At 37.2% G+C, this 16028-nt stretch overlaps 1 protein-coding gene across 5 annotated transcripts in view; it reads left to right on the top strand.

Moving 5' to 3' along the window:
* Positions 1 to 227: 227 nt before the first annotated feature.
* The window catches only part of SCEL (sciellin), a 60530-nt gene continuing 44729 nt past the window's right edge, over positions 228 to 16028 (top strand). For 2 of the 5 annotated variants that reach the window (XM_079311718.1, XM_079311714.1), the window contains exons 1-2: positions 14658 to 14862; positions 14940 to 15052. The gene's annotated coding sequence lies outside the window, so the exon portion shown is untranslated. Of the gene's footprint in view, positions 250 to 14652; positions 14863 to 14939; positions 15053 to 16028 lie in introns of those variants that run through there. The other 3 variants (XM_079311715.1, XM_079311717.1, XM_079311719.1) reach the window with 3 other exon arrangements.

Below are 16028 nucleotides of genomic sequence, written 5' to 3'. Positions count from 1 at the left end.
TCAGAGATGGGATGTGGCAAGAATGGGAGAAAATGAGGAAGGAAGCAGGTTAATGCTGTCGCATGAAAAGAAGATGTATATAATTAAAGAGAGAAAGCATGGGCTTCTTTTTAAAGTTACTAATTCTGGCTTGGTCTTCCCTCTAGGGTAGTAGCAATTTATATGGTGTACATGCTGCTCAGGGAGAAGAGAAATTGCCTTTTATCACACACAGGACGCTCTGTGCTTTAGATGGTTGGATCTTATCTGGTAAAGCCACTAGTGCTGTATGCCAGGCCTTAGTACTGGGGCTGGTACTGTTCTCCATATTTATGACTGATCTGGACAAAGGAGCGCAGTGCACCTTCAGCAGGTTCTCAGATGATACTGGGCAGACTGGCAGGTGTGCCAGTGGCTGTGCTGCCTTTCAGAGGGACCACGACCAGCTGGAGAACAGGGCAGGGAGGAATCTCAACTTCAATAATGGTGAAGGCAAACCCTTATATGTGTGGAGGAATACACCCAAGCACCTGTACATGCTGGGGACTCACTGTCTGGAAATTGTTTTGCTTAAAAGGTCCTTGGAGTGAAAGTTTTCAGGAAACAGAAAACTAGATGACCATGTGTTACCAACACACTCTTCATGGAAGAAAAGGGAAGAAGCTTCCTGGACTACATTAGTAAGAGCATTGCCAGCAGGATGAGGAAGAGGATCCTTTTTCTCTTTAACATTGGTGAGGCCTCATCTGGATTATTACGTCCAGTTCTGAATTACCCAGTACAAAAATGATACGGTTTACTGGAGTGAGTCCCATGCAGTGATGATTAAAGCACTGGAGCATATTTGACCATTTTGGAGGTCAGATGGCTTCTTTTAAAACTAAAGTAATAATAGTTCCTATCATTCAAATCCCATCCTCAAATTTTACTCTTCCCAGCAGTTCCTGAAAGATATCAAAGACTATTAATATGAAAAAAAATGTTTATATCTAAGTTTCTTCATATAGAAAAGGACATGATTTGGTATTGGAAAATTACCACATATACCAAATTATGTTTTTACTAACCTTTCTACATGTAGAGATCTGAACAAAGTGTGATTTGTAGATGAGAAAAAAGCTAATGCAGTACTTCAAAAAACTTTGGACACCCTCAGAAAGGCCACAGATGGTTCCTTCTAGGTGTTAGAAATTGAAGTCCTGTGAGAGACCTCTTGTATTAAAAACACTGTAGCTGTAGCTGGGCAGGGAAACTACTAGTAACAATCACTAATAACAATATGACTGAATTTAGAGAGAAGTTAGAATATTGGTTTTAAGGGTTTTTTGTTCCAACTGCTATTAAATTAAGGTGCTAACTTAAAAGAGCTGGTTTCCTGAATGATGCAAACCACTCAATCACACTCTGGAAATGGAATGGATTTGGCCTATCTGGAATAATTTTTTTTCCACTTACTTTGCTTCAGTTCTTTTGATTATGAGACTTGAAGTGAATTAAATCTTTGTTTGGTGATCTGACCAGGGCAATCTAAGGGACTGGTTGGAGAGCATGGCCAAGGGCAGGACAGGCCAGGAACAACTGTTACTTTCAGTGGGAATGTGGTACTAGATCAGTTTAAACTGATAAAGAAACCTCACCCTTGCTATTCACTGTAAAACCTATTGTCAACACCCATTTACTGGATCACTGCATTGTACAGTTAGATAAATGACAGAGATACTGATTCATGAAATTCATGACAGAGATTCATGACAATCTCTGTGGTGTTTCCCGAACACATAGTCCCTGCAGTGATACCTTTGGCTTTTTATGAGGCTGACCTTGCAAAACCCTGAGAAAAAGTTTTATTGAGAGGCTTTAACTGCCCTTGCCCTCATGCCCAAACTTCTGAGTATTGCTTGTTTTCATTGACTTCAAATCACTTGATTTTCTTGTTTGCAACTCAGCAATCCTCTTTTCTCATCCTCTGTGTTTGTCTTTATTTGCTCTTTCTGCAGCATAATTCAGATATTAATCTATCCCAAATACAAGCCATGTAGATGGAATAGCTGACGTACCATGCATTGTACATGACATAGTTCTCATGCAACATCACTGCTCATCCTGTCTCTCTTCATTTGATTGCAGTTTTTCTAAAATGTACAATTTCCGGGCAAAGAATTTTCTATTTTTTACACAAACCCCTCCACCATTGCTTAAAACCAGTAGGATACATTACTCTTCATTTACAAGGATACTGTTCTTGAAACACTTCATGAACACTGCCATGGAGGATTTGCATTGTCAGTATAAGAAATCAGACTGATCTTTGACCTTTGAGAATCTTTCTTGCTTACTTCCATTTTTCTCTTTGACATATTTTTCCTTCATTATTATTTCAAATCCTCTTTAGTTACTTTGATACCTGCTTCCAAATTTCAATCTCCCTTTGCTCTGTGTCTTCCAAATAGTGGGACTTGCAAGTCACAACTCCACTCTGCCCTTTTCATGGACTAAGTGTTTTGGCAAGCAATGATTTGTGTGCATGTCATGGTGTTCCCTTATTACCTTTGGAAGAGGGAATTTAAAAGATGTATTTACTCAAATAACTAATTACTGAACAGGCTTCCTGGGAAGAGGTCATGACACAAAGCCTGCCAGAGTTCAAGAAATATTTGGACAATGATCTCAGGCATGGGGTGTGGTTCTTGATGATCTCTCATGCAGGGCCAGGAGTTGGACTCAATGATCCTGTGGGTCCCTTGCAGCTCAGGATATTCTATTAATCTACCGGACCTTTTGGCATTGAATTATTTTACTTTATAAAATTTTGAATAGCACTGTAGGTAATATAGCATAATGCCACAGGAGAGATAAATGAAATCAACAGATTTACCAGCTTTGGAAAAAAAGTGATTTCAAAATGTTGCCTAGATTATAAGATTGAATCCTTCCAAACAGTGACTTCACTGTTGTTTGCAATGATGGCAAAAGTTATTTGCATATACAGAATTTTGTATATACACTCTGCTCAGCTGATTCTATTCTCCTAAACAAGCTGTCGAAATGGATATTCCAGATATCTCTTGTGAAATCTTTTTAAGAAAGTTTACTCTCATTTTCAATTGGAATTATCTTTAGTTCCAGTAGGATATCCAGAAGAAGGAAGCACCCTCTAGGTCTCCAAGGCTCAAAATCAGTGCAATGTGTATAAAAGGTTTAAAATTATGTCCATTCTCCATTCACAACTTCTGAGAAACAAAAAAGATTTAGGCTTGAAATCATGTAGCTTTTCCAAGGTTCCTGAGAAACTTGCAGCCCTGACTTTATACCAGGGAGTTTCAGACCTTGAAGTCATGGCCCCAGCAGCACTAACAAATAACTATTGTACAACTCTGAGCAGAGAAATTGTTTGATGCAGAAACTGCTTGTCCTCACCATAGCTATTTTTTGCAGAAAACCACAAGATTTTACTGGCTGAACTGAATGTGTATTGAGCTCTCCAAGGAGTGCAAAGAACAGCAATTCTGGCAGTTTCATTTCCCCACTGGTTGCAAAAATAAAGAAAAAAGGAAAGCAACAGTGTGACACAACTGCTACACTGGATTTTGTGGTATTGCTTAAACAGAGAGTCGATGTGCAGCTCAGCTGTTTGTAACCACAGAAACAGAAAATGTTATTTGGAAGAAGGGAGGATGTACACCAAATCTACTATGCTTCAAACCTGACAGTGTTTCTTTAAAATGTTCTTAAACCTGTTTAACACACCCCTACTTTTCACCACTCCCTGGGAACATGCACCACTTATAGCAACTTGTAAATCAAGAAAAACCAAACCCAGCAATTTATTCTCCAGTGAGCACTGGATATTTTCACACACCCAGCTTGGCCATATAATTAAGTTACAACAAAGCTCACTAGCTTGGAGCTTTCTGCTTCAACCTAAAATGAGTTCAGCACTGTAAGTTTAAAAGTCTCAAGTATTCTGGGGCAAAATTGATTATTTCAAAATTATACTAAGAAAACCAAGAAAATTTTTAGAATTCAAAGAATGTGATTATGTACAATGCTCTGAGATTCTATTCACAAATTCACAGAAGATCCAAAATTCATTTATACTATTTTATCTGAAGTTCAGGGATCTGAACACAGTGAAAACAGACACCTGTAAGTAAAGCAGTCAAACCCCCAAATCCAAGTCTTCCTGTTGCTATAGCTAGAGGAGTCAAATACAGAAAAATATTACATTTTTCTAATAATAAAAGTAATATTTCCTTGGTATCCATGAATGAAAGTTATGAAAGGAAAGCACAATTTTTTGTTTTTCTCTCTTCTCTCTTCTCTCTTCTCTACTCTCTCATCTTACAATTTCTTTTTGTGTCAGACTCCTACATGGCCAGATTACAGTTTTCTAGACACACTTTTTGTGTAAGGGACCACAATGCAGTAGGGGAGTACATTTTTATAGATGCAGTACTGTTGAGGTGGCAGAATAAGCTTTGCAGCTTGAATTTTGTCTAGACAGAGAGAGAAAAAAACCTCTGCATCCTTGTTTCCTTTTCCTTTTAATTGGACAAGAAACTATTGCTTTCTGCAAGAGAAAAAAAATTATTTGAAATCCTGCCATGACATTGAATTCATCCGACATGTATAGGTATCTACAGTGTAGATGCCTAAATCTGACTTGTCATTTTTAAGCTTCCTTTCAAAACAGTGGAGAGAAATAGTAACTTCCACAGCCAATCCTCTGACCTACTTTAATCTGTATTTATGTCTGTGTATATGTAATCTGAGATTCCTTTAGTGGTGTCTTGAGGGATAAACTTGGAGATAGGAGCCTAGCTTTTGATGTAGCCTAGCTTTTTTTTTGTTAAATAGGGCCTGTGATGGAAAGTCTCACCCAGCTCTGAGGAAACAAGTGTTTGAAAACAGATGTCCCTGGTCTGGCGTCTCCTTCATTGAGTAGAATTCAAATTATTTATTTACACATTAATTGGCATTTAGCTCTCTCAGGCTAATAGCCTGCATGGAGATCCAGAGAAGCCTGCACCTGAAATTATTGGCTTCTTCACATTATGCTCTTATTGCACCGTGGCAGGATCTGGAGCCTAAGGAACTTATTTGGGCCCCTGTGATTACATCCAGATAATTATAATAATTCTGTTCTGATTCTTTCCCTTGTAATATCACCCAAATTATTTAAAAATCATTCCATTTCAAAGCCCTGCCTTGTTTCATTTAACAACAACAACAAAAACAAATGTAAAAAATTTCAATTCTTCTTCATGTAGTGAATATTAATGCTCATGTAAAAGTTTTTTCTGCCAACATTCTTTCCACACTACTCACAATTCGGAAAACAATTTTTAGAAAAACATAATTTACCTCTAAGTAAAGGGAAAGGGAAGTTAATATTTAAAATATACTGACTTCGATACCAGTCTATTGGTTAGTTTATATCAAAGGAAAAATATTTTGAAAACACAAGAAGAAAGCTCAGTTATTTCTTCAGCTTCCCAGTTCACAAAGTCCTGTTTGCAAATATGTAAATCTAGAAAATCTTCTGTTCTTCACATAGTTTGTAATTGAAATCTGCACCTTAAGTTTATTCCTTGGAATATGCTTTGAAATGCTACTAAACCTTCTAATTCTGTGGATAAGGGAGAACAACAAGCCAGCTGAATTCTTCTCCAGGGAAGCTGGAAGGGGAATGTGGAGGCCTGATGCCGTTTCTGGGATACCGTTTTTAATTTTACTCCTGCAGATGAGCTACATTTCAATACATATCGTAAATCTGTTTTGCTATTTTTTATGTTATTTGAACAGGTGAAAAATTTTACTGGATTGCAAAGGTTCTCAAACTAAAATTCTCTCCATGTTTACATATCTGCATACTCTCCACATTTGTCATGTAAATAAAGAAGAAAATCTGAAGAACAAAAAATGACAATGCTGTATGACTCTCAGTTGAGGGGCTGAATAAGCCTTCACTACGGCTTATTTTAATACCTGGTGAATCAACATTCCACAGAGAAATGGTATCACTTTGATTGTATTGCTAATTGTTTGCATCATCATCAAAGAATTAGGAAAGAATTTTAATGCAATTTTAGTTATGTGCCTTATACAAATTTTGACCATAGGGGCATAACATGACAGTGGCACTCCTTGGTCAGCCCTGTATTCTGTCTCCAACAGTTGCCAAAAGCAAAGTTCAGGGGTTCAGGAAAAAGAGGAAGAATAGGGAGAGCATTTAAGTTGCTTTCCATAAGTGTCCCTAGAGTCTCTATCAATTTGCTTGTCAGGCTCTTCTTTAGCCCAATGGAATTTCTGTTTATTTAGTAACCATCACTGTTCTTCTCTTCCACAAGCTTGTGTCTCATTAAGCTATTTGATGTATGGGTACACACACATGCCTGTATAAGTACAAACACGCAGACACACACACACACGCATGAACAAGTACAGGCAGATACGTACATAAATAATCTCGTATTTCATAATCTATTGGAAATATATCTTCCTGCAGCAAGGTCAGCTTACATCCATCCTATATATAGAAACGCCTCTCTTTTTTTTTTCCTTCTTCCTTCTTCCTTCTCTTCTCTTCTCTTCTCTTCTCTTCTCTTCTCTTCTCTTCTCTTCTCTTCTCTTCTCTTCTCTTCTCTTCTCTTCTCTTCTCTTCTCTTCTCTTCTCTTCTCTTCTCTTCTCTTCTCTTCTCTTCTCTTCTCTTCTCTTCTCTTCTCTTCTCTTCTCTTCTCTTCTTTCTTCTCTTGCTTTTTTCTTAATGTCGATGGCAAATAGCTCTTGCACCAGGGGAGAGTTGAAATAAACCTTTCTTGTTCTGTTTGTGATGTTTTTACACTTACACCTCTTTTCACCAGACTAAGGCAGTCCTAGCTTTTTCTATGTGGGGAGAAGTAATTACGCATCGTCAGTCATTGTTTTTTTTCTTCTCTGAACTTTTTAAAGTTCAACTCCATTCTTTCTGATTCACATTTTTGTCTGTCTTATTTTTGCAGTTATGGATTTTAGAACGCATTTTCTAACAACTCTTCTACAATAAGCTGTTCTGTACTAACTATACCACAGCCAGCATCTTCCAGGAACAGGGAGTACCCTTCCTTTCTTCCCTGCCTGTATTCAGCTTTGATGTGGATAGAGAGCAGTATCACAATCTGTAACATTTGGCTATCATGCTCTGCAGTTAAGTGTGCTGATAACACCAGTATGGAATGTATGTCAAAGAAAGATTTCATCAAATAGGTGGGATGTTGGTTCATTGGGTTGTTTTGATTGGTATGAAATTTCCATGTAGGTTTTCAAATGACAATCAAGTTCTTAGTGAACTAAATTGATCCAAATAATAGAGGAAAGAATCACAAGAGAAGGCTGCTTAGCCTTAGTAAAAAATCCAAACACATTATCAGTGCAAGGAGAGGAGAATCAGTCTATCAGATAATTGTAATGTGAACTTCCTCACATGGATATAATTCTGTGGGGCAGATACATCTCCTTATCTGCACCATAAAAAAGAACAGCCTGTGGGGGTTGTCTCCTATGTATTTACAGTGCCCATGACCAGTTAAATGCTTTAAGAAAATTTTAGACAAGGAGCAAGAAAAAAATTTCCTCTTTTTAACTTTGCCTCTTCTAACATCTTTTAAAGAGATGGCTCTTTCTGAGACCAGCACTGTTTGTTCTTTCCCAGAGATTTCTCAGTGGGGGTTTGAAAGAGCTATTACAAAATCATTCTTTAATGAAAAAAACCACATCTAATCATAATTCTCACACTCCCTCTACTACTATTGGTCACAATCTGATTCTCATTTCTTTAGCCACCTAGGTGAATGATCTTTGTTAATTCAGACACTGGTAACAAATTAACAAATAAGCTATTTGTCAATAACAGAAGTTACAAAATAGTTACAGCCATTCTGCTGGTATTACACACATGTTATTTGACTTCGCCAGATTTGCAGCACAATTTTCTTCAACTAACTAATCTTATCAGTAACTGATAAAATAAGTAACTGTGTTCTTTAGCTGAGGCAGTAATGGCAGTGATGCAAGATCAAAATAATCAAGTTTAGAATGCTATGGACCAGACTTTCAGGGACTTCTGAATTATATTTCACTTACTTGCAGAGTAAGGACCTATTTAAATTGTGGGAAAATCAAGCCCAGTAACATTGAAGACTATGTACCTCCAGGAAATCTATTGGCACCTGCTATGAACAGAAGACACTGCTCTGACATTTTCTGTGGCAACTAGAAGATGTAAAAGGTTTTAGTTATTTTACATACTATTTATGGCATTTTTTCTTCCTCCTTTAGTTTGTGAACTTTGCCACACCCTTTGGGAGAACAATGAGCTTCAAATACATCTACATTATGACTAAGGTTTTCTTAGCATTCAAAAATTCATATGAAAAAGCTCTGACAGTGCTCCTTCCGGTATTCAGAAAGGTGTGGCTAAGAAAAGATTGCATGTCTTACTTTAACCAGTTGAAAGGTCTTCCCCAGGCACAGGATCCCACAATAACTAAAGGAAATGGCTTGGCTGGCAAAAGTTAATCCACAAAACATAACATTATCTCTGGTGCATTATGGTATTTCATATCAGACTTCGTGAAATGCTGTACTGACTTTGACAGTAACTTAAACTAGTGAAAGTGTTTTAAGGTTCTTCTGCCTCTACACAGCAGCTGTTGCTACATCATATTAAAAATAACTCTTATGTCTACCTGTTTTAATAATTCAGTGATAAAATACTGAGAAATTACAACATAAAAAGAAAAATGAGAATTCCATGCATAGTATTTAAATATTTATTTTGATGGTAGTGACACCAGTATTTCTATGCCACAGTAAAAGGTCTGTAGCATTATTCTTTCTCCAGTAAATATTTAAATTTTCAGGAGGTAGAATACCCCAGGTAATTATGTTCACTCACACAAAAAATTAAAACTCAGTGGTTAAGGCAGTCTGCTGGTAAAAATAAGCTGTTATCAAAAGGAGGAATGATTTGAACTTGGGTTTAGTCATATGCTAAGTGACCCTTCCAATTGGTAAGCTTTTGATTTCTTGTCCTGTTCTTTAAGAAGGTTAGTTAAGTGTGTATTAAAGAGTTAAAGAGCACAGTTACCTATCTCAAGCACTGTAAGACCACAAAAGGAACTTGCCATATGACAAGCCACCACAGTGGGCACAGAAGGGAGGAATTTGAGACAGGAAGGCCCTAATTCCAGGTCTGGTAGAGGCAAGATCTGGTTAGCACATCCTGGTTAATGAATCTGGACAAAAATTCTCACCATGGTGAACTCTGTGAAAAGTAGCAATGGCTCATACACATACCACTGGTCAAACAAGTATCACTTAATTTATGGGGCAAATGGCATCTGTGACCACCAATGGCCACCAAGGCCCCCCAGATATGTCTCTGTGGATACCTGGAACTTGGGCTGTAAAAAGGTGGTACTGTTGTCTGTGTGTTGGAGGATAAACTACTTGCCTGCAGAACTAAGTTAAGGGCTTGACACGCTTCAATGATCTCAGTTCTAGGGGTAGGTTAAAAAAACTTGATAAGCAAAATGTATCCACTACTTGTGGACACAAAGAATGCAGAGTTTACAGGCTACAAGGACATTTGGGAGAACTCCCAAGATAAGAAAAAGCTAATAAACACATTTCACAGATGGAGATCACGACCACTGATTCATAACCCACTGATCCAAGAAACTCACCAACTCAAAAAAAGAGAAAGACTGAGCATGCAGACTAATTAGTTTTAGAGGGAATAATTTAATTCAATCAATAGAAGATCAAATACTAATTAATAAGAGATGTATAAATGGTGAAAAGTTTTGAACAAGCCCAGGACCCCCATCTCTCTCTCTCCCCTTCCTTTCCACCCCAATCCCCCTTGTCCCACTCCCCTCTTTACTATTTCTTTCTATCTCTCTACCTCACTTTCCCTGTTCAAATAAATCTGTATTATTGATTTAAGGTCTCACCTGCACCTCAATTTGGGCAGAGGATTGTAACAGCATGAGCCTTGCATGTGAATTAGGCAGAAAACTTCAAATTTTTGAGTATGAAGGAAAGAACAAAGTTGTTACAAAATACTGCAGGCACATGGCACCCCTCATAGTTGCCCTTTTGCAAGGCAGCCCTGGACATTATCTACCTTTAAAAACCATATGCTAGTAAAAGCAAGGAAGCCCATGAAGAAAGAGGGCTTCCATATCACATTAGATCATTAGTATATTTTTTCTATCTAGGAGCAGGAGCACCAGAATCTTCAGAGGGAATTTATAGTGCTAGAATAACCTGCCCCTCTCCTCTGTGTTGCAGCCATGAGTGCTGCTGGGATTCATAGAGACATTCATAATCTGGTTCTGAGTCACACATACCTCTTGGTAAGGGTGTACCCACAGGCAATATATTCCCTTGGCTAATTATTTTGACCAGAGTGAAAAGTAACTCTTTATACAGAGGTAGTACAGGTACCAGCCATCAGTTTATTTTATGTAGTCCTGAATTAGGAATATAGTGAGGAGCAGGCCTTGTGTTAGTCACCTTCAACAGGAAGGTGTCACCCTGTGCATGAGCATCTCTTCCTTTTCTATTTGCTGCACTGGGCTCTTGTGCATAAAGTGACCCCTTCCCTTTTGACTTAACCTCTTGGAACTGCTGTCTACATACATAGGTGAGTTTACACTATGCTTAAGCAAGAAAAATGTGCAGGTGGCACAGATGTGTAACCCCCCTCCCCAGTAAAGATTACATCAACCAGCTGTGTCACTGCCTTGCAACTGGGCACCATCCACTGCCCACACCTATCATATGTTTCAGAGTGTTTAGTTTCAGTCATCTTTTGACATGAGCTCTATTAGACACAATTAAAATTGGAGAAATCTGGGCCAATGAATAGGACCTACCAGTTAACTTAGTAGGAGTAGGATCTGGACCTGAGCAATATCCTCTGTTTGTCCATGCTATTATCACACACACTCTTTGGCACAGTATTGTTCATGCCAATTATCTGCCTCTGAAAAAAGACTTAGGCATGGACAGATCTCTCTTTTACAAGCTCTGGACTGCTTTCAGTAGGAGTGTGGATGAGATCACACAATTCTTTTGAAAAGCAACTTTAGTGATACAGGTACAGAACATGCTGTGTTCCTTGTCCTCAGGCCAGATACTGGGTTTTGGTATGTTTCATTTAATAGCATAAATGTAGCTTCTTTATCTGATCTTGAAACTAAAAAATGGAATATTATTTGCTAGACTGTCTTCAAGTCTTCTGGATCTACCAGTTATAGAATTTTATAATTCATAACATCACACTTAACTAATACTACTTGGCAAGTCTGAAGTATTACAGGACTTCTCCTTTGGAAGACTGAGTATATGAAAAAGTGTAACATATGCTCTCTTTTTGGGAGGAGTCACAGAATCATACTTGTCCAAAAAGTGCCTTCTGAGTCACTGCTCATTCCCAATTCTGTGTTGTGAATATACATGAAAGCTCTATGGAGCTAGCCTACATTATTCCATTTTCACGATGCCTTCTTATAAACCTTAACAAAGATGTGGAGGTAGCACAATATTTTGTGGTATGTTTTGTACTGAAAAATGGAAAAAACCAGCAAAAATTGACAAGAAAATAATGCAGAGAAAAATACATTATACTAGCATTCAAGAGACACAGACGTTTTAGAAAAGTGTAGAAGCTGAAGCTAAGAACACTGAGCACAATCATCTTGTTCAGAAAACTATGAAAGTTGGGAAGTATGGTAATGTAATTGTGCTGTAGTGTGCTATAAGCATTTGACTTTAATAACACTGAATAAGCCATTCAAATCTAAATAATGGCACTTCTGAAATACTGGCAGTTTTCTGCCAGTGCTACTCTGTTCTAGAAGTCAACATCCCCTACTGGCAGTTTCTTAGCAGGCAAATAAGCCTCCATAATAGATGAGGTATTTAAACTGAGCCTGTTTGAAACTCCAAACTGTGTTAAAAATCTAAGATGCAAGAGATAGTGGCCTCTTATTACTAACCACTAATGTGTCCCTATTGCTGGTTATTAATAAAGGATGAAGAAGATTTATCATAGCGAGGAATTCTAAGCTATTTCTTGCTTTCTGTCATGAATTATGACAGGCCACACACTCTGCTAAATCAAACTACCATAAGAATTTTGATGGGTTCATATCCAGTTATATAAGCCTAGGATGTTGCCAGTTATGTCTGTATCAATTTTTCAGAGAACCCCCTCATTTCTTCTTGAGAGAATGACAAGCAAAAGCAGAGTATTTACTTAAGTCCCAAGCAAGTAGATTATTTATTGATAAATAGATATGAAACAAGTTACTGTTTGCTCCAAAGCACCTTACTGGCTGAACTAAAAAGAAAAATAAAAAAATTGTTGAAATGTGAAAAGTCAATAGTAGTACATGGCCCAGTGCACTAATTAGCTAAATTTCACACTCATTTGATAATCATCAGTTGTCAATACAAATTGTTTGTATGTTTTGCATTGCACTTTTCTGACACTATTGAAAAAATCTGTGTCTAGAATACCCTCTGTCTGTGCTTCAACTTGGATGTTTTCTTAAGAGTGAGAAAGGTAGTAAGGGAGAAATAATTCAAGTGCTGAAATAGTCTGAGAAATTACATTTCACTGTATTTCACTTCTACCCTTCCTTCAATTTAATATGGACCCCATACTAGAGAATTAAAAGAAGAATGAAACCTGACTGCAAGACAGGTTGGATTTGTGAATGCTAATTATTATATTGAGATCCAGAGGCAAAGTTTGAGTACCTCTGAATTTCTGAAAGCTGAATTTTACTTCAGAGTATGCAAAGTTTTTTTCATGGAAAATAGGTATGGGTAATTTTCACTGTTATGGTTATGCTGAAACTCTTCAATTCCTGATACAAAGCACTGCATCATATATTCTTTATTCACTAGGAACAATGCTTGCATGTCGTTACAATACAGAAAATGAGACAGACAGTTTATCAGTAAGTCAGCTTTGCTTTAGTCTAAAAAAGCATAAATTATTTTTTACAGCTTTGAAATATTATGCAATCAGCATAGCTAACACCAAAACCTCACCATCCAATTAATATACTCATCACAGATCAGCCACTAAAAGGCAGCTGGCCTGCTTTATTCCTAGGCTGAGGTCAGTACTATTGTTGGAATTTCATACGCATGCATTTTCCTATAGACTGTCTATTCTGTCACACCAGACACCAAAAACTTAGCAAGGACTGCCTAAAAACAAGCCTTGGGCTTATTTTGGGTAGCAGAACTGGCCTGCTCTGCCCCATAGTTTGTTCTCTGTGTTCAAAGGCCACAAATACAGGAAAATATTAATTTAAACTTCTCCAGACTGTATTGTTTGCATCTCTATTTGTTTCTCTCAAACACTTTGACTAAAGAAGGCATTGCTGTCAGACAGGTTAAGCATATCTCTGATTTACAAGTGGGACTTCTCTGGTTGATTGGAAAAGGATAACAAATTCATATCACGTAGCACCTGAATTTTGAAAGAAAAATGTTTCAAAAAGGAAGATATTCCTAGTCTCAGGTGTTATTATGAATAAAAGCTAGCTATCCATTTCAAATTAAAGTGCATGTAGATTTTTTAAAGCTAATACCTATTTAATGCTAATTCCTCATTTCTTATGAGGAAAGGCATCTGTTTCACATGGAAAGCAACTAAATTCTCAGTACGTCTGTAAAGAGATGTATTCACAAAAGTTTCCTCTTGATTGTACAAAGATAAACATAGTACCTGAAAATTCCAGGACTGCTGTAAGCTTTTTTTTGCTTTAAGAGACACAAAACTTGAGATGTACAAAATGTAGAAATGTGTGTGTGCTTGTATTCATGAATTCTGAGATTTGTGGTAGTTAATAGTTTGTATGTGGTATTTTCTTGTCTACTGCTCTGCTTCATCACCTGTATTTTATCAGACAGAACCATGTTTGGAGAACAGCTACATATTTCTAAGTACCAAGCCTATGAGAAGGTTACCATGAACAAAAATACAGGCTGTTACTAAGTTCACTCATGTCAGTTTGCTTTTTTTGAGTTCAAAGAAATTTTTAATTTTCACAAAAGACAATAGGACTAAAAATTGGCCAGCATTTTGGTAAACGATTCACATATTTCATTACTAAAGTTCCCCAAATATAAAATAAGGTGGGCTTGTATAGCCTCTGAATCTTAAACAGAAGCATGGAGTTGTATAAAGTATTCCTATAAGAAAAGTATTGATTTCATACTACTACTATGAAATCTATATTAATAGTAAGGCAGTTCTCAGCCTATGAACTTATTTGCAGCCATTTTAAAGAAAGGAAAAAAAAAGTGAACACAAGTTCTTCCCTCCTTTGTTTATTGCTGGCAGTACTGACGGAGAATGCAAATGTGCCGAGATAAGAGAGACTTGCAACAAGATCTCACGTGGGAGGGATTTCCCCCCACATCTTTTGCCTCTGCCCACATACCCAAACTGTGCAAATACTTAATGCAGTTCAGATCCCAGTGTGTGTGTTCCCCACATAACACTTCTGCAGAACTTTTCTGTGGTGAAATATGGTGTTACTTCATGTTCACCCTTGTAAACACCTGCAACTCTATAGCTGAGAGGCAGCCCCATAGCTCTGCAACATGTATTTCTGTGGAAATGTACTTCTGTGGAAAATCCAAATGACTCTAGTATGTTTTTCCAAATGGTAATTGCTTGGTTTTCTGCTTCAAGGTCTGTGAAAATAGTTCATTTTGTGAAACCCAACCCTACTGCACTTGAAAAGAACAGCAAGCACATAAGGATAACAACTCACTCGTACTCTTAATTGATCTGGTATTTCTACAAGGTGCCACCCTTTTCCACACCTCCTACCTCCTCCTTAAGTGACTCAGCCTCTGAAGGAGAAATCTCTTGACTTCTCAGACAGCTGGATGGGGAAGAACAGTTCACCTCTCTGTCTGCTTTGATTGTGCCTCCCTTCCAAGCTGACTGACCACACTGAGCCACGCTAGGACACTGACTTCTACCATACCTAGGTAAGAATGTTTACTGTTCTGCTTTTACACTGTTCCCTTCCATGTAGGGAAACTCCTGCATTTTCAGATGCTCTGATTTCTTAATGTCCAGTTTAGGATGCCATTTCAAAGGAACTGATTTTTAAGAAGCATGGAGAACTTGACTATGAAAATGCAGCTCTGAAATTTTACAGTTTATGTGTTCAGATTCCTGGGACCTTTCTGACTTCTTCAGTCTATACCATCTTAATGATTTCATTATTTATATTATATTGTGAATTGTATTTTACTCTAGTGATAATTGTCTGAAGACAAATTCACTGTTCAGACCACTTTTCACGAATGACTGTTTTAAGGACAATTTTGCTCTTTGGTTTATTTAATTGTTTGGGTTTTTCTTCCTTTGTTTGCAATTTTTATCTAAAATTAATAATTATTTACTGTTTTCTCATTTTCTGGAATTATCTTTACTATTTTGAAAAAAAACCCCTTTCATTTTCACCTTTGCAATAATACTCATTCTACTTTAATGCAAGGACTTATCTATACAATGACCTGAAAACATGTATAAACAGCAAGTGTTCTACAGCAAAAATCCAATTAATTGAATGACAGAGCTGAACAAAGAAAATTAAAATTATCATCCCCTTTTCTACACTCTATTAAAAAAAGCATTTAAAACTGGATGTATATTTCTAATTTGAAAATACGTACAAATTTGGAATGTGATTTAGTTGATTTTACATTAGTGACAATTCCAAAGCTTCTTTCAAAACAGAATCTCCTCCGCCCACATCTTGAAAAACCAGTTTTGAGAGCTCTTTCAGCTACAAATAGGTGAATGATTGCTGTCATACATTCACGTGTTCTCTAGTCCTACCTTGCCTGTTTTCTTTCTTACACAAATACACATTATTTTCGTTTTCTGAGTGAACTCTTTTCTGTGTTATTAGTCCTATGGACAAAATGGTAGAGTAAAATATTTATTTAAACACAA

The sequence above is a fragment of the Erithacus rubecula genome (assembly GCF_903797595.1).
Source record: "Erithacus rubecula genome assembly, chromosome: 1".
Lineage (NCBI taxonomy): Eukaryota > Metazoa > Chordata > Aves > Passeriformes > Muscicapidae > Erithacus > Erithacus rubecula.
The sequence above is the reverse complement of the archived record's forward strand: the minus strand, read 5'-3'. Positions and strand labels throughout refer to the sequence as shown.